Genomic DNA, 24,970 nt, shown 5'->3' with positions numbered 1-24,970 from the left:
GGAGAGGAGTGCAAGGATGTATTGGAGAGGAGTGCGAGGAGGTATTGGATAGGGGTGTGAGGTATTGGAGAGGGGTGTGAGGAGGTATTGCAGAGGAGTGTGAGGAGGTGTTGGAGAGCAGTGTGAGGAGGTGTTGGAGAGGAGTGTGAGGTGGGGGTTGGAGAGGAGCGAGGGGTTGGAGAGTGAGGAGCGATTGGAGAGGAGAGTGAGGAGCAATTGGAGTGGAGAGTGAGGAGCAATTGGAGAGGCAAGTGAGGCGCGATTGGAGGGGAGTATGAGGAATTGAAGACGAGTGTGAGGGATTTGAGAGGAGTGTGAGGGATTGGAGAGGAGTGTGGGGAGGTATTGGAGAGGAGTGTGAGGAGGTATTGGAGAGGAGTGTGAGGAGGTATTGGAGAGGAGTGTGAGGAGGTATTGGAGAGGAGTGTGAGGAGGTATTGGAGAGGAGTGTGAGGAGGTATTGGAGAGGAGTGTGAGGAGGTATTGGAGAGGAGTGAGGAGGTATTGGAGAGGAGTGTGAGGAGGTATTGGAGAGGCGTGTGAGGAGGTATTGGAGAAGAGTGTGAGGAGGTATTGGAGAGGAGTGTGAGGAGGAGTGGATTGGAGAGGAGTGTGAGGAGGAGTGGGATTGGAGATGCGTGAGGGTGGAGAGAGGAGAGTCACGTGGAGAGGAGTGAGGCTCACATATTATGTGAAATAAATAAAGTGTTCATTCCACCATTTCTGGATCTGATGAATTGCCAGTAACCATTTTGTAAAAATGAATGTGCAGCATCTAACTCAATATGTCGAAATGTCACACACGTCCATGCCCGTGGGATTCCCACGAGTGACCCCACTATATTTCTTCGTTTTTATTTCATTCAACATTATTATCCGGAAGTAAAGGTTCACATGTTCATTTCACGTGTGCAAAAACAAACTCCATTTCACGTGTGCATGGACATGAAACACAGACGGGAAATTGCTTAGAGATATGGATGTCACTGGATGTCACTCTCCTTCAGTGGATTTAAACTATCCTCTTTTATTCTCTCTTATCTTATTATCAGACTTCTCCAAGATCCAACTCAACATTTCCTCCATCTGCAGCTCCTCCGTGCACACCTTACATTTGAATGTAGCTGCCACACTGGTTAATGATCCTCTCAGACCACTACATTTTGATGAACCCACTCAGCGCACATTGTACATTGAATGGAGTTCACTCCGACACCCTTCCTGCACACAGCACACGGCCACTTTCCAGTTCTTTCCACCTCACCACATGCTTTACCACTTAGAATCACCTTCGTTTTTCCGATATTCACCTTCAGACCTTTTGACTCCATACATTCCTTCCACTCGTTCATCTTCTCCTTCAGTCCATCCATACTTTCTGCAATCAACACCAGATCATTTGCATACGACAACTCCCACGGTAAACCCTCATTTACGTTCGATCCAGCACTTCCATCACAGCTACAAATAGTAGTGGACTTAGTACCGACCCCTGATGCACTCCCACCTTCACCTCAAACTCACCACTGTTCCCATCCTTCGTCCTTACAGCGGTGCGCGCTCTTTTGTACATTGCCATCACTACTCTGATCAACCATTCCTCCACTCCTAACTTCCTCAATGCCCATGGCACTACTTCACGTGGAACCCTATCGAATGCTTTCTCCAGATCAACAAACCCAAGAAACAAACTTCTTCCTCTTCTCCATGTACTTCTCCTGCAACTGCCTCACAATAAAAAGCACGTCTGCTCTTTCCTCTGCCTTGCATAAATCCATATTATATATTATATATATACAGACTTGGCATTTAATATGGAATTTTTTTTTTCTTGACTTGGGTTTCCTTTCTGAACTCAGTATATCAATCTGGTGTGTTTCTTTTACGCTTCGGTGATTTCTTTGTTAAAAGAACCACGTCACTGTCTGTCGCAGCAAGAAGTCAATAACAGGATTATATCACAGGTGGCGTGACAAAATGTACGGACAGGTACATTTGATGATTCGCTTCACAATCGGGTATATAAGGGTTGTTGCGTTCTGTATTAGTGGAAAACAACTGCTGCACATCTACAAAAGTTATTGCCGCTTCCTCTGGAGATGGTCCGTCAACTCGACAATGCTGTTTGTCATGGAGTGGTGGCTTTACGAAATTCCGGCATGAAACAGCGTGCTATTGCTCGGCAGTATGGCATCACTCAAGGTCAGGTGTGAAAGATCTTGCAACGAAATGCTCAGAGGGGTGTCCCTCCTCCAATATCGAGGCCAGGACGTCCCCGCAGAACCACAAGGAGGGATGATCGCCAGCTGCACCGGTTAGTCCGCAATGGCCGTACCAAGTCAGCTAATCGGCTTAGGACTGAGTGGCAACTGACAAATGTGCCTGTATCCAGAAGGCTCGTCAGCAAACGACTGGTTCAAGCAGGCTATCGTGCCAGGCGTACCCTGAGAAAGCCACGCCTGACCAGACAACACTGCCAGCGCCGATTGCAGTGGGCCAGAGAGCACCGTCAATGGCAGCCAGGACACTGGAATCACGTGATCTTCAGTGACGAGTCTTGATTTCTGGTCTATCGTCAAGATGGCCATGTCCGAGTGCACAGACAAGTGCATGACGCCTACAACGAAGATTGTATAGTGCCAAGAGTCCAAGCTGGAGGTGGTGGGGTGACCGTTTGGGCTGCTTTTCATGCAGGGGGAAAAACTGACCTGGTTGTTCTGAATGGAAACCTGAACCAGTTCAAGTAAAGGGCCATTCTGGAAGAAACATTGCTTCCATTTGCTCATGCAGCCTTTCGAGGAAACTTTGTCTTCCAAGATGACAATGCACGGCCTCATCGTGCTCGCATGATCCAACACTTTCTTGCTGACCCTGGTGTAGAGCATATGGAGTGGCCTGCCATGTCCCCGGATATGAATCCGATAGAGAACTTGTGGGCAGAATTAACGCGTCAAATCGACAACTTGGACCAGCAGCCGACCTCTGTGCGTGAATTGCAGCAGACTATTGTCACTGCATGGCAAACGATTCCTGTCCAAAGTCCAAGCCTTGGCAAATCTCGTGAACAGCATGCCTCGACTTGTACGTGCTCTCCTGAATGCTCGTGGGGGTTACACGAAGTACTGAACTGTAATTTTACTGTCCGTAATCTCAGTTGTAATTTAACTTTTGTTAAAAAAAAATGTGGCTAATGTGCAAAATAAAGAAATACTTCTGGAAAACGTACAGAAGTTTAACACAGTACTGTCCGTGAATCGAGTTCGATATCAGTTTACATCACTTTCAAGGATCAATTTATTTGCTTCGAAATGTCAAATGTGGTTTTTGTTTCTTTTAAAGGTGACGAACAAAATCTAGAATAATTTCAACATAAGTCCAATGAACTTTTGGTTCTAAGTCAACTTGAAAAGTAAGTTCGCCCCCACAAAAAAAATATTCCATATTAAATGCCAAGTCTGTGTATATCTATATTATATATATATATATATATATATATATATATATATATATATATATATATATATATATATATATATATATAATTTAGGGTGGGCTTCAAAAAAGCAAAATGCAGATTTTCTCCTGGACATGGTCTATTTCTGTTCCTTTTGGTGTCAAAGGAAACCACACCAAATTTGAATGGAATCCAATAATATTTAGGGGTGCCACATCAGTGATGAATTTTCCCCCATGCAAAAATAGGAATTCCCATTTTTTGGGCTGTATATACACAAAATAAATACATAATTATATATATACATTAAATATAATATTAAAAATAAATATATAGTAAATATACATTAAATAATAAATATACATAAATACACATTATACATTATATATATACAATATATTATACATACAGTTTTGAGACTTCCTATGATCACTATCTGGGCAATTTTCATGCATGTTTTGTACAGGTTCACGGGGTCAGGGGTACGCTTTTTTAGTGTGTAATATGTAGGCCTAACTTATTGACTGTGGCTCTTTTGTAGAGAGTGACCCTGTGGAGTAAGAATTAACAGGATTTTACCCACATTCTTGCTTATTTTGCAGATATGGCATGTGCTAGTACCAGTGTTTCATTGAAAACTCGGGCTCAGGATAATGTGTATCTCATTGGGTCCACTTCTGGAGATGCCATCAAAGGTGCCAAGCTCCCGACAGTGCATCAATCTCTTGTCCTGTTTTTCCATCACCTGAAGAAGGAGAATCGCACTGCCCGGGAGAGTGCAACCCTCACCATTGAAGAGGTTGTGAAGTTCTGGGAAAAAGCTCACCTACCTACAACGACGACGAAGCAGCACAGCATCCATCGTTTGGAGAGGCTATATGAAGAATGAAGGAGCCTCCAAAACGGTGCAAAGCGGGGTGGTGCGACCCAAGAGAAAAAGGAAGCATCCTTCAAGGCCTCCTTGGAGAAGACGTTTGATCTTAGGCATGCAGATTCGGAGGCCATAATCACCAACCCCGAGGACAGGAAGTTTCTTCACGATCAATTCTCAGAGAGGAAGGCTTCAATGGGATCTATAGACACTGTGTTGGAAGCAAAAACGTTCTTGTGTGTTTGAAAGATCAACAGCCACGAGATGATTATCGTGAACTCCTAGAACTGACTGTCATCTACATGGGAGGAATCCCACCTCGTGGAATCCGGATCATGGCTCCAGGAGCAATGCACAGAGCCAGATGGATGGCAAAAGCACTATATTCACTACAGGTGTTCATGTTTCGGTCAGAGTTCCACTTGACACTTCGAGAGGCGAGAGAACTCCGAGCCTTCAACATTTTTGTCTGCCTTGTGTATGTACAGGCTTGGTTTCGGGCTCCACAAGCTATTGAGGCTCCCCTGAATGACATTAACCTCTTCAAGAAGTTGGAAAAGTTTGAACAAATCAATCAGAAGATGGCTCAGGCAGCCTTGAAGGCACTTGGCCACCACACGTGGTACATGAGCCCAGTACTAGTGGCATTTGCATTCTTTGACACCAGAATTGACAAAGAAAGCAAGATCAATATGATTGAAGCATTGAAAAATGACGGTGAAAACCCCTCTCCAAAGAGACCAGCTATCAAATGAGGAACCGCCCTGTCAATCGCTGGCCTCATAACAAAACACACCAAGCATTTCTTCAGCATCCTAGGGACCCCAACTGATTGGATGGATAAGGATCCTGGTTCATGGGAGCAAGAAACCAGCTTTCAGGAAGCAAAGAAAGCCGCCAGTGGCTTAGTCGTGGTGAACGACAGGGCAGAAAGGGGTGTCGCATTGATACAAGACTACAATAAGCTCCTTACAAAGGATGAAGAGCAAAAGCAAGCTCTGCTCCAAGTTGTTGCTGCTCACAGGAAGATGTACCCCGATGCCAAGAAGGCAACAGTGGTGAAACAGGCCCAGAAATAGGAGTTACATTTCTCATTATATTTGGGTTTTTTAATATTATGTGATATGGTGTCTCTTCATTTTATGAACTGAACATTTGGATTGTTATCATTGAATTTGAGTTTTCATAGCAATATAGTGCTATTTGTGCAGCTATTGTAACTTGTGTTTGCTAGAATACAAAGAAAGTGAGTGGAGGGTGGATTTTCATAAAACCAACTTCTGGTTTTGCTTTCGATCCATATATAGAAAAGTTTTGTAGACACCTTTAGTTTGAAGGCTGATGTGACACCCCTAAATAAAATCAGATTGCTTTCATATTTGGTGTCTTTTCATTTTGGAACAAAAGGAACAACATAAAGCCATGTCCCAGTAAATATTTAAAAAAAAATATTTTGAGCACCACCCTAATATATACTGAAACGCAAAAGAAACTTACCACCTTTGAAACCTTTAAATATCAACAATAACACTGCGTGTAGTAAATGTGTGAACTTATTTGTGGACAATAGTGTCCTCGCTGTCAGACAAAACGGTCACGGATGGTCACTTGAACCTTCAATGGTCACTTCATAGCACAGCTGTTGAACAGCCGTTTTGACTGTCAGTGATTAGCCAAGGGGTACGGGATGATTTTAATGAGCTGCACGTGATGTCTTGATATTGGCTTTAAAAAGGCCAGTGCAAAATGGGCATTTTGACCGAAAGATTTGACCATTTTGACCAACTTCAAAAAGACCGAAAACACAAAAGAAACTTACCACCTTTGAAACCTTTAAATATCAACAATAACACTGCGTATAGTAAATATGTGAACTTATTTGTGGACAATAGTGTCCTCACTGTCAGACAAAACGGTCACGGATGGTCACTTGAACCTTCAATGGTCACTTCATTGCACAGCTGTTGAACAGCCGTTTTGACTGTCAGTGATTAGCCAAGGGGTACGGGATGATTTTAATGAGCTGCACGTGATGTCTTGATATTGGCTTTAAAAAGACCAGTGCAAAATGGGCATTTTGACCTAAAAATTTGACCATTTTGACCATTTTGACCAACTTCAAAAAGACTGAAAACGCAAAAGAAACTTACCACTTGTTTGAAATGTAATAAAATTGTAACAGTTCAAAATAAAACAAACCAACAATTGCTAATTGAAACATTGGCATTTTATTGATGACATGTCAAGTTTTTGACCAAGATACACCATCTCATCAGTTTGTTCTACAGTACAGAACAGCACAGGGTGCAATGTCAGTCCCCTTTCAATCGCGTGTATGGCCACCATTGTTTTGGATACAGGCAGTGCATCGTCGGCGTATACTGCCTACCAGTCTTTGGATGGATTGCTGCTGGATTCTGTCCCACTCAGTCCTCAATGTCTGAAGCAGCTCTGCCCGTGTCCTGGCCCTGCCAACTACGCGTCTCCCAAGCTCATCCCACAGGTGCTCTATGGGATTCAGGTCAGGGGAGAGCGCAGGCCACTGCATGGTGTTGATGTTTTCGCCTTGGAGAAATGCAGTGGTAAAGCGAGCAGCATGGGGACGAGCGTTGTCATGCTGAAAGGTTCTCAGTTCTGGGTGGTCTAGCAGGAATGGCAGCAGATGAGGTCGAAGGATGTTATCCACATACCGCTGGGTGTTAAGATTCCCATCCACAACCACCAGTGGCGTCCTGTACCGGCCTGATATGGCGGCCCACACCATCACACTTGGGCCACCCCACCTGTTGGCTTGACGCACGCAACAATCGGCATATCGCTCGCCAGTTCTTCTCCAGACACGCTCACGCCCATCAGGACTGTCCACTCAGAACCTTGACTCATCGCTGAAAGCGACCTTGTTCCACTGCGCCAAGGTCCACCGCTGATGCTGCTGGCACCATCTCTGACGGTTGCGGCGATGGGCAACCGTCATCACGGGGCCTCTGTATGGTCTTCTGGCAGTCAGACCATAGTCATGCAGTCGTCTTCGTGCAGTATCATTGGAGATCCGTGGGTTTGCATGCCCCGGAGTTTCTGCCGCAGTGCGGGATGCTGGATGGGATCGATCCCGCAGGTGACTTCGGACCATCTGCCTGTCCTGCCTTGCAGTGGTGACTCTTGGCCTCCCTGATCGAGGTCTGTCATCTGCAGAGTTGTGGAGGGTGTCTCTGTCCACCAGAGCCGATATCGTCTGGTGTGAACAGCCAAGGCGACATGCCACCTCACGGTAGCTCAGTCCACCTTGCAGCATGCCCAGGGCACGCTGCCGTTGATCCCTTGACAATCGTGGCATGTTGATTGAAATGCCCATTTTGCACTGGCCTTTTTAAAGCCAATATCAAGACATCACGTGCAGCTCATTAAAATCATCCCGTACCCCTTGGCTAATCAGTGACAGTCAAAACGGCTGTTCAACAGCTGTGCTATGAAGTGACCATTGAAGGTTCAAGTGACCATCCGTGACCGTTTTGTCTGACAGCGAGGACACTATTGTCCACAAATAAGTTCACACATTTACTACACGCAGTGTTATTGTTGATATTTAAAGGTTTCAAAGGTGGTAAGTTTCTTTTGCGTTTCAGTATATATATATATATATATATATATATATATATATATATATATATATATATATATATATATATATAGTTACGGACGCGGCTAGGATGTTGTTTGCCGAGCGGATGGCCACCGCGCCCGAACAGTTACCCCGACTAACCCGATTCCTGGACGTTGGCCAAAATCGCACCACAGATATTCAATATGGAAACCTCTAAAGTGACCGAATGTAAAGAGGAAGAAGAAGATGTACAGAAGAGTAACAGGATTTATTATTTACACACACTAAAGCAAAAGGAGCAGTCAAGGTTATATACAGGGAAAATGGAAAAAGCAGATGACAGTGAAAATACTAGCTTAACTATACAAGCTTAACTTATTTCCTGGGACAAGACAAACAAAACAAACTCACATACACAAGAAGGATGGAATGGCAGGAATGAATGCTGGAAGGAGGAATGGGAAGGTTCAGCTGGGGCAGATGGTTCGGGCTTGATCCCGCACGGGACGTCGGGCTGGACCTCGACGGCCACCGATGCCACCGCAATCTGGTTCCCGCGGGGTAACGAGTCGAAGCGGCCTGGTGGGGTCAACTGCTGGTGGAGCCAAAACTACTGGTGGGGCGCAACTTTCTCGTTGCACTTCTTGTTTCGCACTTCTGTCAAGGCTTCCCCGCGCTTCTCTCGCACTTCTCCGAACTCATCTGCTGCCTCAATCGTCTGCTCGTGCCGCTGTGGGGACGTCGCGTGCTTTTCCAGGACTCGTCTGAGGTGGGGGCGTCGCGTGCTTGGCCAGGACTCGTCTGAGGTGGGGGCGTCGCGTGCTTGGCCAGGACTCGTCTGAGGTGGGGGCGTCTTCCATGGGTTATATATAGCCCCACCCTTGAACCTTTTCGAACCTCCCCGATCGCTCTTCCTCCGCCCTCTCAAACCAAACCCCTCGTGCTTGGTTGGTTGTTCGGGGCTGGCTCCCTCCTCCCCTCTATGACGAGGTGGAGACCCGCCCTTCTTCTCCGAGCCGGAGCACATGGCGAATGGAGTCGCGGAGGGAACAGTTGGCAATTTGTTGGAAGGGGAATGTGAAGGGAAAGGGGATCTACTCTTATTTAATGCAGTGCAATGGAGTATTTAATTAATGGAAGAGACAGCCTTTCACTAATACACATAATAAGGATATAACTACTGAACAGGGCTATATGGTGTCCTTCGTGTATGCTTTATGGAATTAACTACGGGAACCCAACAACATGACAAGGGGAGCGGCAGACAAGATGGGGAGAGAGGGGGAAGGACACAAAAGAGAGGGGGAAGAGGGGGAAGGACACAAACACAACATTTGAGACCAGGGACATTGGGGGGAGGTGGGAGAGGAATAAAACATATGAACACTGCAAGGACTCTGGGGTGAATTACCGGGGGTAGAAAAGATCAAGGTTTTCGATGGGGGAAGATAAGAGATGGTGGTGAACAGCTGTTTTAAAGACCTGGAGGGAGGAGTGGGATTGAAGGGAGTGGGGGAGTTTGTTCCAGAGGCGGGAGAAAAGGGGAATGAAAGAGTGAAGGTGAGCAGAGAGCCTAGACTTCGGCTCCGAGATGTCTTTCAATCCTGACAAATCTCACACTCTTACGATGTCTCTCCGAAAAGACCGACTGGACAACCCTCCCATCCACTTTCTGAATAATCCTCTCCAAGAAGTTCTGTCACTCAAGCTTTTGGGTCTCACTATCTGCCATGATCTTTCCTGGGAAAACCACATTTCAAATCTGGCCTCCAAAGCCAGTCGCCGACTGGGCATCCTCCGTCGTGCAAAGTCCTTCCTTGGCACACCTGAGCTCCTCACCACATACAAGACTTTCATCCGCAGCTCAATGGAATACTGTTCTCCCCTCTGGGCTGGTGCTCCTGCCTCACACCTAGCTCGTCTTCACGCTGTTGAAACCAGAGCATTCAGAATCATTGGAATCTCCCGCGATGAAGCTAACTCCAAGGGCCTCTCACTCACTCACCGCAGGCAGGTTGGTGGTCTTTCCATCTTCTACCGACTCCTCTCTGGCCTTGCCCCCCCAGCTCTCTCTGGGCTCTGTCCCACAAATATTCCTACAGGTCGCACAAGATCTGCCTGCAACCCTCTTATGGTCAAACTGCCAAAATCAAGACTCTCTGCTCACCTTCACTCCTTCATTCCTCTCTTCTCCCGCCTCTGGAACAAACTCCCTCACTCTCTTCAATCCCACTCCACCCTCCAGGTCTTTAAAACTGCTGTTCACCACCATCTCTTATCTTCCCCCATCCAAAACCTTGATCTTTTCTACCCCTGCTAATTTCACCCCAATTCCACTTTTTTGAAATACCAACTTCTGTCCTGGAAGTCCTTGGTGTCCTTGTGCTTTATACTTCTCCCTCCACCCCCCCCCCCCCACGCCTCCTCCCCCCAAGCCCTCTCCCTTCCACACATCTCCCTGCTCTCGATTTGTTTGTGAAATAAATGTTAGCTCTTTCACGAGCCTTGATTCAGTATACAAAACAAAACAAACAAAAAAAAAAAAACACGCACACACGCACACACGCACACACGCACACACGCACACACGCACACACGCACACACGCACACACGCACACACGCACACACAATATATATATATATATATATATATATATATATATATATATATATATATATATATATATATATATATATATATACTAGCGGGGTCACCCGTGGAATCCCACGGGCATGGATGTGTGTGACATTTCGACATATTGAGTTCGATGCTGCACCTGCACATTCAGTTATATAAAATGGTTACTGGCAATTGATCACATCCACAAATGCGTGTATGGCCACCATTGTTTTGGATACAGGCAGTGCATCGTCGGCGTATACTGCCTACCAGTCTTTGGATGGATTGCTGCTGGATTCTGTCCCACTCAGTCCTCAATGTCTGAAGCAGCTCTGCCCGTGTCCTGGCCCTGCCAACTACGCGTCTCCCAAGCTCATCCCACAGGTGCTCTATGGGATTCAGGTCAGGGGAGAGCGCAGGCCACTGCATGGTGTTGATGTTTTCGCCTTGGAGAAATGCAGTGGTAAAGCGAGCAGCATGGGGACGAGCGTTGTCATGCTGAAAGGTTCTCAGTTCTGGGTGGTCTAGCAGGAATGGCAGCAGATGAGGTCGAAGGATGTTATCCACATACCGCTGGGTGTTAAGATTCCCATCCACAACCACCAGTGGCGTCCTGTACCGGCCTGATATGGCGGCCCACACCATCACACTTGGGCCACCCCACCTGTTGGCTTGACGCACGCAACAATCGGCATATCGCTCGCCAGTTCTTCTCCAGACACGCTCACGCCCATCAGGACTGTCCACTCAGAACCTTGACTCATCGCTGAAAGCGACCTTGTTCCACTGCGCCAAGGTCCACCGCTGATGCTGCTGGCACCATCTCTGACGGTTGCGGCGATGGGCAACCGTCATCACGGGGCCTCTGTATGGTCTTCTGGCAGTCAGACCATAGTCATGCAGTCGTCTTCGTGCAGTATCATTGGAGATCCGTGGGTTTGCATGCCCCGGAGTTTCTGCCGCAGTGCGGGATGCTGGATGGGATCGATCCCGCAGGTGACTTCGGACCATCTGCCTGTCCTGCCTTGCAGTGGTGACTCTTGGCCTCCCTGATCGAGGTCTGTCATCTGCAGAGTTGTGGAGGGTGTCTCTGTCCACCAGAGCCGATATCGTCTGGTGTGAACAGCCAAGGCGACATGCCACCTCACGGTAGCTCAGTCCACCTTGCAGCATGCCCAGGGCACGCTGCCGTTGATCCCTTGACAATCGTGGCATGTTGATTGAAATGCCCATTTTGCACTGGCCTTTTTAAAGCCAATATCAAGACATCACGTGCAGCTCATTAAAATCATCCCGTACCCCTTGGCTAATCAGTGACAGTCAAAACGGCTGTTCAACAGCTGTGCTATGAAGTGACCATTGAAGGTTCAAGTGACCATCCGTGACCGTTTTGTCTGACAGCGAGGACACTATTGTCCACAAATAAGTTCACACATTTACTACACGCAGTGTTATTGTTGATATTTAAAGGTTTCAAAGGTGGTAAGTTTCTTTTGCGTTTCAGTATATATATATATATATATATATATATATATATATATATATATATATATATATATATATATATAGTTACGGACGCGGCTAGGATGTTGTTTGCCGAGCGGATGGCCACCGCGCCCGAACAGTTACCCCGACTAACCCGATTCCTGGACGTTGGCCAAAATCGCACCACAGATATTCAATATGGAAACCTCTAAAGTGACCGAATGTAAAGAGGAAGAAGAAGATGTACAGAAGAGTAACAGGATTTATTATTTACACACACTAAAGCAAAAGGAGCAGTCAAGGTTATATACAGGGAAAATGGAAAAAGCAGATGACAGTGAAAATACTAGCTTAACTATACAAGCTTAACTTATTTCCTGGGACAAGACAAACAAAACAAACTCACATACACAAGAAGGATGGAATGGCAGGAATGAATGCTGGAAGGAGGAATGGGAAGGTTCAGCTGGGGCAGATGGTTCGGGCTTGATCCCGCACGGGACGTCGGGCTGGACCTCGACGGCCACCGATGCCACCGCAATCTGGTTCCCGCGGGGTAACGAGTCGAAGCGGCCTGGTGGGGTCAACTGCTGGTGGAGCCAAAACTACTGGTGGGGCGCAACTTTCTCGTTGCACTTCTTGTTTCGCACTTCTGTCAAGGCTTCCCCGCGCTTCTCTCGCACTTCTCCGAACTCATCTGCTGCCTCAATCGTCTGCTCGTGCCGCTGTGGGGACGTCGCGTGCTTTTCCAGGACTCGTCTGAGGTGGGGGCGTCGCGTGCTTGGCCAGGACTCGTCTGAGGTGGGGGCGTCGCGTGCTTGGCCAGGACTCGTCTGAGGTGGGGGCGTCTTCCATGGGTTATATATAGCCCCACCCTTGAACCTTTTCGAACCTCCCCGATCGCTCTTCCTCCGCCCTCTCAAACCAAACCCCTCGTGCTTGGTTGGTTGTTCGGGGCTGGCTCCCTCCTCCCCTCTATGACGAGGTGGAGACCCGCCCTTCTTCTCCGAGCCGGAGCACATGGCGAATGGAGTCGCGGAGGGGAACAGTTGGCAATTTGTTGGAAGGGGAATGTGAAGGGAAAGGGGATCTACTCTTATTTAATGCAGTGCAATGGAGTATTTAATTAATGGAAGAGACAGCCTTTCACTAATACACATAATAAGGATATAACTACTGAACAGGGCTATATGGTGTCCTTCGTGTATGCTTTATGGAATTAACTACGGGAACGCCCTTTGATCTTTATACAACAACAATTGCAGGAAGGAGGGTGACATTTTACCACAATTCACTACACAACAATAAATTAAAAAAATTCTCATATCCACAACAATATATATATATATATATATATATATATATATATAAAGCCCCTTGTTCTCCTTTGGTCGTCGCAACCGCGAGACTTGTCGCCACTTCCGGTCAGATGCCGGACAGGGTTTCGGGACAATGTTCACACGTACCTAAGTACCTACGCCGCCGCGGTAGCGGGGATCAAGTCTCGCACGAACCACGCATAATTTGAGTGCACCCGAGCGGATGGCGCACCACGTGGTCCATGCTATTACCTCGGTATTGGAACCCGATTAGAGCGTTATAATTCGTTCAACGCTTAGTCAATAGATGGAAATGACGGGAACGATCAAATAGAAGGAAGAACACAGGTTTATTTACAGCTATACAAGGCGAAGAGACACAGAGCAGGCACTTAAGCAGTCTTGGCTAATTCCCAGACAATGGGCCCGTTCACACTCACAGGGGGAATGAAGGAAGGAATGTTCATGCGCTGAACGCACCGGCTTTGGTTGTTCAGGAAGGTTCACCCGTCATGGACCTCTGCGGTCACAGCACGTCCCTTGACGAAGGCAGGCAGGCAGGCGGGAGGGATCCTTGCAGCACGTATCTTGAACAAAGGCAGGCTGGAAGATATGCGTGCCTCTCGCCCGGCATGGCGGTCCCTCAAAACATGATTTATATAACGGCGCGCTCTCACCCTCGTAACTCAACAGAGGATCTGCCTCAAGCTCAACCGAGCATTTAACTTGTAACTCAATTCAACACAGCGCTTCGAACTGATAACTCAAGCTCATCACTCAGCGCAGGTCCTCCTCAAAACCTCACTTGTTCAGCGCACCTCTCCTCAGAACTGAGAACTCTGGTGGGGGCTTCGGGCACAGGGTTATATTGCCACGCCCTGGCCTGCCTCGAACGTTCCAAACCACGCCTTTTGCCGCAGTGCTAAGCCACTCCCCTCGAGCCCTGATTGGCGGCTCGTGCTTACCGGTCACTCCCACTGTCCCACCTTCCTTCGGCCTGGATCGACTTGTCAGGCCGGCCTCGTGGTGATTTGCGCCAAAACTCAAAGTATCGAGGCGGCATAAAGCATTGGAAGGAGACCGAACTCTCATTATTCTACTCAACGCAAAACTAACAGGAAAAGGACTATGCTTACATTTACTATGAAATAACTGAACTATCGCGAGGCTACGTGTTGTCGTGCGACTAAACTATGAGGGGGAAATTAACCTTCATTTGTAAAAACACAAAACTGCAACAATATGTATGTATGTATGTATGTATGTATTTATATATATTGTTGCGAATATGGAATTTGGCCTCCATATCCGCTTGTAAATATTCCCCTATTTTCTCCGATACTCCCCAACTCTCCCTTACCCCATTCCCTAGTCCCATTGTCTGTAAACAACACCCATTAGAGCCGATCTTCCCCTTCATCCCCCCATTAAATGTCGTGCCCAGGTCCCCCGCACCACACGTAGACAATTATAGGACATCTTGCTAGTTATTCTTAATCTATGTCAGTTAAGGACTTGTTTCCATTAATTATGACTCTTCGTTGCACCAGAATGTGATTATATGGCACCTGTTAGGAAGTTTAGGACCTCCCCATACCTCTCCGCATCTCTTCCCATGAAGAAGCGCCAACTACAACAACAACAACAAAAGAGGGGGGCGGCGCGGTGACGGCATGGGGAGTGGGCGTCCTCCTTCCGGCTCGGTTAGCCACCATTGACCACGCGCTCCACGGGGTTACCACGAAGGGGCTCCCTGTCGGCCCCTCGTCAAGGGCGGAGCCGGTAACCCCCGCACCCAATGAGAAGCCATGGGCCGATGCCATCTGGGGCGGCGCTAACGAGCCGAGGGCGTGTCACTCCCCGCCGGATATATACGCGGCCCCGCGCCGGATGTGACGTGAGATGCGCCCCGAGCTTGGAAGGACAAGACGCCACCCTCCCGAGCGCTGAGCGACCTCCCCGGCATCTCCACCAAAGTCGCGACCCACGAGCGCTGAGCGACCTCCCCGCATCTGCTGGACACCACCGTACGTGATTTTGTCCCTGAGCCAGGTGCACCTGAGCCATCGACTGCCGCTTTCCTTGCCATCAAATCCCGTGTGAGTCAGCGTTGTCCCGTTTATCTGTGGTCTGTCTAGGGTTAATATAAGAGTGTGTCTAAGTGCCTGTCTTCCTATGCTGTCCCTCTTGTAGTTGTAATCTAACCTTTTTCCGTACGAATATACTTGAGAACTGAACCCCTGGTGTCGTATTGTGTCATTATAACCCAGCCGGGTGTCTTCTCTTTCCTATTGAGCCAGCGTAGCGCGATTAGTTAACATTCGGGCACAATCGGGTAACTTGTACGGATACGGCGGCCATCCCGCTCGGCCCACCATACCATCAAAGTCGTATCTGTAACAATTGGTGTCGGGAGTGAGATTCGAGGCCCGACCAAATTTGGGAAAAAAAAAAAAAAAAAACGAATAGAGGAAAAAAAAAATTTGGTCAAAATTTGGAGCGGCCGAAATTTGTTTTGTTTTACGAAACTCGAATTTTGCAAGTCGCGCTATGGCGGATCAAGACGGCTGGGGTCCGGTAGGGGAGAGTGAAGCAGGGTCGGTCCAGGACCAAATTGAGGGACATGAGGGACATGAGGAGAGCGAAGCAGCGAGGGTAGCAAACGCACAAAATGGCGCCTCGCTGGTCACCGCGCCCGCGACCGTAGCAGCGCCGCCGATGGATTGGGGCCTATTTATGGAACAAATAAAGGCGCTCATGGTCCAGACAAGTGAAGACCTGAGGAATGACTTGGGAAACCAAATGGGGGTAATGGGAAACCAAATGGGGGTAATGAGGGACTGACAGCGAGGTTGGACGAGGTGGTAGAGGTAATGGAGACGAAGGACCGGCAGGTGAGGACGCACCTGGAAACGGTCAAGGTAGCCTTAGAGGATGAGCTTGAGGATACGTACCGGGGAATAAAAGAGGTGAAGCAGAAATTAGAAGAAGTGGAAGAAGGGATGAGCGAAATTAAGAAGCGACGGAGAGGGATAAGAAAGAGATAAAAGAGGAGATAAAAGAATTGGTCCAAAGTCTGTGTTTGGATCGTGATGATGTGCTCATTAACCGGATGAGGGATTCGCAGGTGATGGAGGAGAAGCGAAGAGGAAGAGGACCCGGTGTAAGTGGTGACCAATATGGTCGTGCGTATGATGCGCCAGGTGATTTAAGAGGCTTGGGGGTCGAGATGGACCCGGGTGTTCGTGAGAGGCCGTTGGTGAAGTGTGCGACAGGTCTGGTGTGCGAAAATGGAGGTGTGCAAGGAAGTCCGACTCTGGGGTGTGTGAGGAAAAAGTGCGTGCCAAGGAGTGAGGGTGCTGGCGAGAGTGAGTCGGTCGTAGCGCGTGTGCGAGGAAGCACGTGGAAGCGCGGTGTGGTGAGTGTTACAGAGGGTGTGACGGGAGAGTGTGCGCAAGAGTATGCGCGAGAAAGGTGTGTGACGGACAGGTGCATGAGGAAGAGTGCGCTGTCAGAAGTAAGGAAGAATGCACACCTGTGGTGAGTGTTACAGAGGGTGTAACGGGAGAGTGTGCGCGAGAAAGGTGTGTGACGGACAGGTGCATGGGGAAAGAGTGCGCTGTCAGGAATGGAGGTGAAAGTAGTGGGAGTGACAAGGAGCTTGAGTTGGTTGTGACAGGTGAGCGAGGATGTACACCTGGGATGGAAGGATGCACACCTGGAATGGTAGAGCGTGAGTGGGAATGCACGCTGGAGTTGGTGGTGAGGCACGTGGTTGGGTGTGCGAATGAGGGCACACCTGTGATTGTCACAGAGGAGGTGACCAAGGAGGGGGTGCGAAGAGGTGTATTGGTGAGGTGTGCGAGCAACGAATGTGTGCCAAAGTGTTCGGTGGTCAGGTGTGTGACCAAGGCTGTGAGTGGAATGGGTGTACCTGGGTGTGTAAGGAAGGGTACGAGGAGCATGGGCACAGCTGGATGTGTGAGCAAGGAACGGGCTGCGGGGTGTAAGCGTCCAGGTGAAGCATCGACGTTACACGGGTTAGAGGTTAGAGCGACTTTTAGCCGAAGCAGGCCCTCGGTGCGTGCCGGGCCTCGCTTTGAACGGCCGCGTCCAGGCTCCACTAGGCGGAGCTGGCAGCCCGATAGAAAGGGTCGTCATGGCGACCACGTTTTGTTGAGACGTGCCGGCAGGTCGAGATCGGGACATTGGATGGCTCCACGCCGAGGTGATGCATGGGATCTCGGCCCGGGTAAGCCCCCGTCCCTGCACCGAGTGCCGGACGCATCCAGCCGCTGGCACAAAACAACCAGCATCCATTGCTTGGCTTTACGAAGCCGGGCTTTGGACAGGGATTGGCGCACCGAGAGGTATTAGTGAGTCGACTGGGTGATGAGGTTAGTGTTTTGGACCCAAAATTAGAGAAAAACAAAATTTGATGATTGGCAAAGGATTGGCAGTAGTGATTGGCAGATGATGGGCAGTGATTGGCCAAATTTTTGATTTGTTGAAATTTGATGTGCAAAATTGGTAGTGAGAGACCCCCGATGTGGTGGGATGGCAAATCCACCATCCCTCACAGGTGGGGGGCAAAGGAGCAATAGCTTATGGGGTGTATGGCAGTGAAAACTAGCCCGGGTGGGTTAGGATATGGTGTGTAGGGATCTAGCGAAGATGACATTAGGTAACGTTAAGGTTAGTTAGTGACTGATACCTGTAGTGGGGACGCAGGCAGATTAGTGTGGATTATAATGACGAGGGAGCGCAATAGTTTAAAGGGACGACTGGGAAGCGCAAGTTTCAGAAGGGAGTAGTTAGATGAGATGATGCCGCGTGTGTGTGAGAATTGAACAGGTGTGATTGCACAGGTGTGCAATTGGACAGGTGTGTGGAGCAGTGTATGAGTAGTGAGTGTGTGGATCAGCGCGAATGCGCTTGGGGAGAGAAGGGTGCAGGCGGCACCAAGAATGAGAGCACAGGTGTGCAAGTACAGGTGTGTGGAGAAAGTTGGAGTAAGTGGTACGGAGTGGTGTGCATGGTGCGAAGGTGTGGATGGGGAAGAGTGGACCCCTTTCACGAGCACCCGGGGCGGGTAGTGTAAGTGTTAGGTAGAGGGTGCAGGTAAATTGTGGTTGAATATTGGCATTTGTGGTGCGGTTGCAGAATGGTGTTGTGAATGGGTGCATTAGTGTTGTGGAAATGGCTGGGCGTGTAGCCTGTTAGTGTGTGTAGTTGGTTGGGCACTCCACCACTGTGAGGATGTCGGCCAGGTGAGGCCGCAGGTGGGCTCTGGGAGCCGGTAGAGTTGTGGATGGGGCCCGAGGATCCGGAGGACGGACCCGGGTAGCCCAGTGCCAGAGAGGGCACCGAGTGGGGAGAGTGCCAGAGGGCCTGCCCCAGTTAGTTAGGTTAGGGTAAGGAGCAGGTAAGCTCGGAGGCAACTGCAGTGGTGGAGGTGTGCAGGTGGGTAGACCCACTGGGAGAGGTACACGCCACAGCCCAGAAATTGTACGAGGGCACCGGGAGATGAATCGGGGGAGTGAGACCCCAAATTGAAAAGCACCACAGTTTGGCCAATGGGAATTGGTTTTTAGAACCCATAGTGTAAGAGGGCCAATGGTTTGGCCGGAGAAAGACCCCGGGTAGTGTAAAGTTGTTAAAGTCATTTAGGAAATAGTTAGGATTGATGAACCTGTCGCACCATACGCAGCCACTTACCTGTGGTGATGATGATGACTCCACACCTGTGTTTTCTTTGTTTGTGTTGCAGAAATGAGAATTGCTGTTGGATTTGTGAGACGCATCACGACGTGGATGAGACATTGGGGTGATTCCATCTCTCCCTCCCTAGGAGGGACTGATGATGAATTGGTGATGGCAAATTTTGATGTTGAGTTGAAAATGGCAAATTTTGATGAGAGTTGAAAATGGCAAATTTGATTGGTTAGGAGGGAGAGAAGACGAATTTGGTATATGGGAGGAACGGGGAAGACAGTAGGGATGTTTGTTGATTTGTAAAGTAGATGTTTATGAGTAGTGTTGTGTTGTGTGGATGCAGTAAGGGGTAAGGGAGGGGCCATGTAGGTTACCTGGTGGGGGGGGCGTACGATAGGAACGTACCTGTCTCACCTGGTTCCCATGTGCCCCCAGTGTGCATCATCTTGTATTGCGTGCACTTTTGCGCCCTTACCACCTTACTCACTTGTTTCTTCTGTTGTCTCCCACCTCCGAGGATCTGGCTTTGGGGTAGAGAGAGAGGAGAGAGAGGTGCTGGCGACGCAGTTGTGGGCCTGCACTTTCGCTGTTCGCTGCCTGGATCGGTACACCATATGGACCGCAATGTTTGTGGCCACCCACAATGGACCGCAGTTCGTTTGCGGCCAAGCACCACCCGGGGATGGACCTATGGGTCAACGTGGCACCTATGCCATACAGGTGAACCACTTTTAGTTAAACACCAAGTGCACCACAAGAAGAGCAAGAGACACCTGCAGGGTTAGGGGTTGTCGAATTTATTTTTATTCCAATGAACAATGGTGACTGCACCGATTGGTGGTGGGGTGGTGCTTTTGATGCTGGGAAAGGGTGCTCTGCACGTTATTAAAGGGCCGTCGGCCACAGAGCACTCGTGGGTTGGTGTATCGATGTTGGCAAGCGCGCTCTCTCTATGCATAACATCTGCATGTGTTCCTCCAAAAACAGGTCCTGGATCGTAGTGTAAATAGCAGCGTAGTCTTGTAAATAATGCTCCCTACCGCTGTATGTTTAGTTTGAGAATTCTTTCCGGATTCGGTTATCCTGTGGGTGTGTTTCTGAGAGGAGAAGGGTGCAACGTCGCAGGGGGACATATTTACTCATTTGTGAATATCTATAAAACTGTCGCACTCAGGGTAGAGTTAATAGTAGAGGGAACTACATTGCGTGCCACACTAAAGTAGGTAAAGATTTATCGGGTCGGGACGCCCCGAGGGTAGAGAAGGGTGCAATGTTGCGAATATGGAATTTGGCCTCCATATCCGCTTGTAAATATTCCCCTATTTTCTCCGATACTCCCCAACTCTCCCTTACCCCATTCCCTAGTCCCATTGTCTGTAAACAACACCCATTAGAGCCGATCTTCCCCTTCATCCCCCCATTAAATGTCGTGCCCAGGTCCCCCGCACCACACGTAGACAATTATAGGACATCTTGCTAGTTATTCTTAATCTATGTCAGTTAAGGACTTGTTTCCATTAATTATGACTCTTCGTTGCACCAGAATGTGATTATATGGCACCTGTTAGGAAGTTTAGGACCTCCCCATACCTCTCCGCATCTCTTCCCCATGAAGAAGCGCCAACTACAACAACAACAACAAAAGAGGGGGGCGGCGCGGTGACGGCATGGGGAGTGGGCGTCCTCCTTCCGGCTCGGTTAGCCACCATTGACCACGCGCTCCACGGGGTTACCACGAAGGGGCTCCCTGTCGGCCCCTCGTCAAGGGCGGAGCCGGTAACCCCCGCACCCAATGAGAAGCCATGGGCCGATGCCATCTGGGGCGGCGCTAACGAGCCGAGGGCGTGTCACTCCCCGCCGGATATATACGCGGCCCCGCGCCGGATGTGACGTGAGATGCGCCCCGAGCTTGGAAGGACAAGACGCCACCCTCCCGAGCGCTGAGCGACCTCCCCGGCATCTCCACCAAAGTCGCGACCCACGAGCGCTGAGCGACCTCCCCGCATCTGCTGGACACCACCGTACGTGATTTTGTCCCTGAGCCAGGTGCACCTGAGCCATCGACTGCCGCTTTCCTTGCCATCAAATCCCGTGTGAGTCAGCGTTGTCCCGTTTATCTGTGGTCTGTCTAGGGTTAATATAAGAGTGTGTCTAAGTGCCTGTCTTCCTATGCTGTCCCTCTTGTAGTTGTAATCTAACCTTTTTCCGTACGAATATACTTGAGAACTGAACCCCTGGTGTCGTATTGTGTCATTATAACCCAGCCGGGTGTCTTCTCTTTCCTATTGAGCCAGCGTAGCGCGATTAGTTAACATTCGGGCACAATCGGGTAACTTGTACGGATACGGCGGCCATCCCGCTCGGCCCACCATACCATCAAAGTCGTATCTGTAACAATATATATATATATATATATATATATATATACACACAAAGAATTAAGTTAAGCACCCCTACACAACGAATTAAGGTAAGCACCCCCTAATATATATTCTTTGTGTATATGTATACATTGGCATATATTCTAAGGTATGTGAGATCAAATAATGATTGGTATGACATTAGCAATTATCCATTGATGAAATGCAGATGAGTGCACTCGTAGGGTTGAGTTGGGTTGAGTAGTGATCCGATCACGTGGGTCCTACACACGTTATTGACGCAAAGATCGCTAGAGGTCTTCTCAGAACAATGACTGTACGTTAGAAAACATATACGTCATCCACACTGTCCGTGATGGACCTATAGCTCCATACTTAAATTGAGGTGAAAATATGCCTAAAATTCCCAAAAAATTTCACCTTAAATTATTCAGAATAAAATAATGAAAACGGCATGATTGTTATGTTTTTATGTGACCATAATATCACTTCTCCAGAAAATATAGCAATATCATGGGTATATTACACTGTTTTGACGACAACAAACTTGTAATGTGCGAGGTTGTAAAAAAACGGGGGGGGTGCTTAACTTAATTCTTTGTGTATATATATATATATATATATATATATATATATATATATATATATATATATGTGTATGTGTGTATATATAGTATATATGTACGTGTGTGTATATATATATATATATATATATATATATATATATATATATATATATATATATATATATATATATATATATATATGTGTAGATATCTATATCTATATATATATAAAACAGTTTGTGTGTGCGTGTGTGTGTGTGTATGTAATGTTACCGATAGACTCCTAAACGGAGAAGCTCACGTACTTGATATTTGGCACAGACATCGCCATTGAGCCTGGGACGAACATGGCTGACCTAAAAATTTATTTCATAATATGCTTTTACCATCTTTTTATCTCAGCGCGAAATATTATGACCGGAATCTGACCGGTTGCAGAGCAGCGCGCTGATTCGCTCAGAGCGATCACGTGATGTTCCCTGCCGCCATTAACTCAGTTACGTGTTCGCACGTATTTCAGAGCGAAAAGCAATTGCCTTTTTTCACATTTAAGCGACGAACATTGCCATTCACACCACATAGGTTTTTTTCCCTTTCATCTTTAGATTCATATTTTTTGCCATAACGTAGCGCATTATGGCTCTCTCGAGCTCGAGTTAGCGAATCACCTGGGAGCATGAGGCCACGTTGGCCACGTCCACGACAGGACGCAGAGTTGCAATCGATCGCTCAGAGCGATCACGTGATGTTCCTTGCCGCGCGACTATAGATATATCACTCAGATCCCTCACAATCGACCACCACCACCTCCTCCTGCAATACTAAATATCACCCAGATCCCTTGGAATCGACCACCACCTCCTCCTACAATACGAAATATCACCCAGATCCCTTGGAATCGACCACCACCTCCTCCTACAATACTATATATCACTCAGATCCCTTGGAATCGACCACCACCTCCTCCTACAATACTAAATATCACCCAGATCCCTTGGAATCGACCACCACCTCCTCCTCCTGCAATACTAAATATCACTCAGATTCCTCACAATCGACCACCTCCTCCTGCAATACTAAATATCACTCAGATCCCTCACAATCGACCACCACCACCTCCTACAATACTAAATATCACTCAGATCCCTCACAATCGACCACCACCCCTTCCTACAATACTAAATATCACTCAGATCCCTCACAATCGACCACCACCCCTCCTACAATACTAAATATCACTCAGATCCCTCACAATCGACCACCACCCCCTCCTACAATACTAAATATCACCCAGATCCCTTGGAATCGACCATCACCCCCTCCTACAATACTAAATATCACCCAGATCCCTTGGAATCGACCACCACCTCCTCCTGCAATACTAAATATCACCCAGATCCCTTGGAATCGACCACCACCTCCTCCTACAATACTATATATCACTCAGATCCCTTGGAATCGACCACCACCTCCTCCTACAATACTATACATCACTCAGATCCCTTGGAATCGACCACCACCTCCTCCTGCAATACTAAATATCACCCAGATCCCTTGGAATCGACCACCACCTCCTCCTGCAATACTAAATATCACCCAGATCCCTTGGAATCGACTACCACACCCTCCTACAATACTATATATCACTCAGATGCCTTGGAATCGACCACCACCCCCTCCTACAATACTATATATATAAAACACAGTTTGTGTGTGTGTGAGTGTGAGTGTGTGTGTGTGTGTGTGTAATGTTACCGATAGACTCCTAAACAGAGAGGCTTACGTGCTTGATATTTGGCATAGACATGGCCATTGAGCCTGGGACGAACATGGCCGAACTCAAAATATTTGACGATCCATATTTTTTATTCATATTTACCTCAGCGCATTTCAGCGCACGGAATCAACGGAATCAGAGCAGGTGGGCGCTGATTCGCTCAGAGCGATCACGTGATGACGCTATGAAAAAAAAAAATCGCTATGACGCTATGAAAAAAAAAAATCGCTATGACGCTATGAAAGCGATAACGCCATGAACGCTATGAACGATATGACGCTATGACGCTATGACAAAAAAAATCGCTATGACGCTATGAAAGATATGAATGCCATGACACTATGAAAAAAAAAAAATCGCTATGACGCTATGAAAAAAAAAAAAAAAAAAAAAAAAAAAAAAAAAAAAAAAAAAAATCGCTCGCTTTACCAAGGGGCTCGCTCTCCCCCCGTTCCCCTTCCCCTCCCCTCCCCCGCCCGGCACTTCTGCTAGTATATATATATATATATATATATATATATATATATATATATATATATATATATATATATATATATATGACAAGGCAAGGCAAGGCAAGGCAAGGCAAGGCAAGGCACGATTTAAAAATAAACCAAGATAAACTTGAAATTCACCAAATTGACAAAACCAATGACACAGCACACCCAAACTCGTCTTAATCTGACGTTTTAGAAAATGCTGCACTGGTATGAATGCAACACTATGATGAAGGCACTCTGGCCGCATATTTCATTTCGGGGTGGACCCACATTCTAGACGTCACACCCAATACACATTGGCGATTGGCAATTGAGGAATGTTTTCGGCAAAGGAGGGGGTATAGCAGTGGAAATTGACATCAACGGACAATAAAATCCACCAAAAGATTTGGCAGGAATGGTACGGTGTAAAGTGGAAAAGACTGAAGGAAACAGAAAACACCAACGTGGCATGCAGACACCACAACAAAACAATCTCAGGCCGCACCAGTGCACCATTTCGCCACACAATGCAGGAACACCACCCCACACACTCGCTCATGAAGCACATGACCAGCTTGCCAGCACACACCGATACACCACTCAGAGAATCTGGAAAGGAGACCGGAAGTGCGCGAGCAATAAAATGCTGTATAACCGCTCACATGCATCCATACAAGATTAGATCATGCCGGTTGCGA

The 24,970-nt window shown here is 47.8% G+C and overlaps 1 protein-coding gene across 1 annotated transcript in view; it reads right to left on the bottom strand.

Annotated features, from left to right (window-relative positions):
• The window catches only part of LOC137417397 (ras-related protein Rab-35), an 80,634-nt gene that overhangs the window by 36,543 nt on the left and 19,121 nt on the right, over positions 1 to 24,970 (bottom strand). The window lies entirely within an intron of this gene.

Source organism: Myxine glutinosa, chromosome 3 (assembly GCF_964187855.1).
Source record: "Myxine glutinosa chromosome 3, kmMyxGlut1.1, whole genome shotgun sequence".
In the NCBI taxonomy this organism is placed as follows: Eukaryota; Metazoa; Chordata; class Myxini; order Myxiniformes; family Myxinidae; genus Myxine; species Myxine glutinosa.
This window is presented reverse-complemented; position numbering and strand designations above follow the sequence as displayed.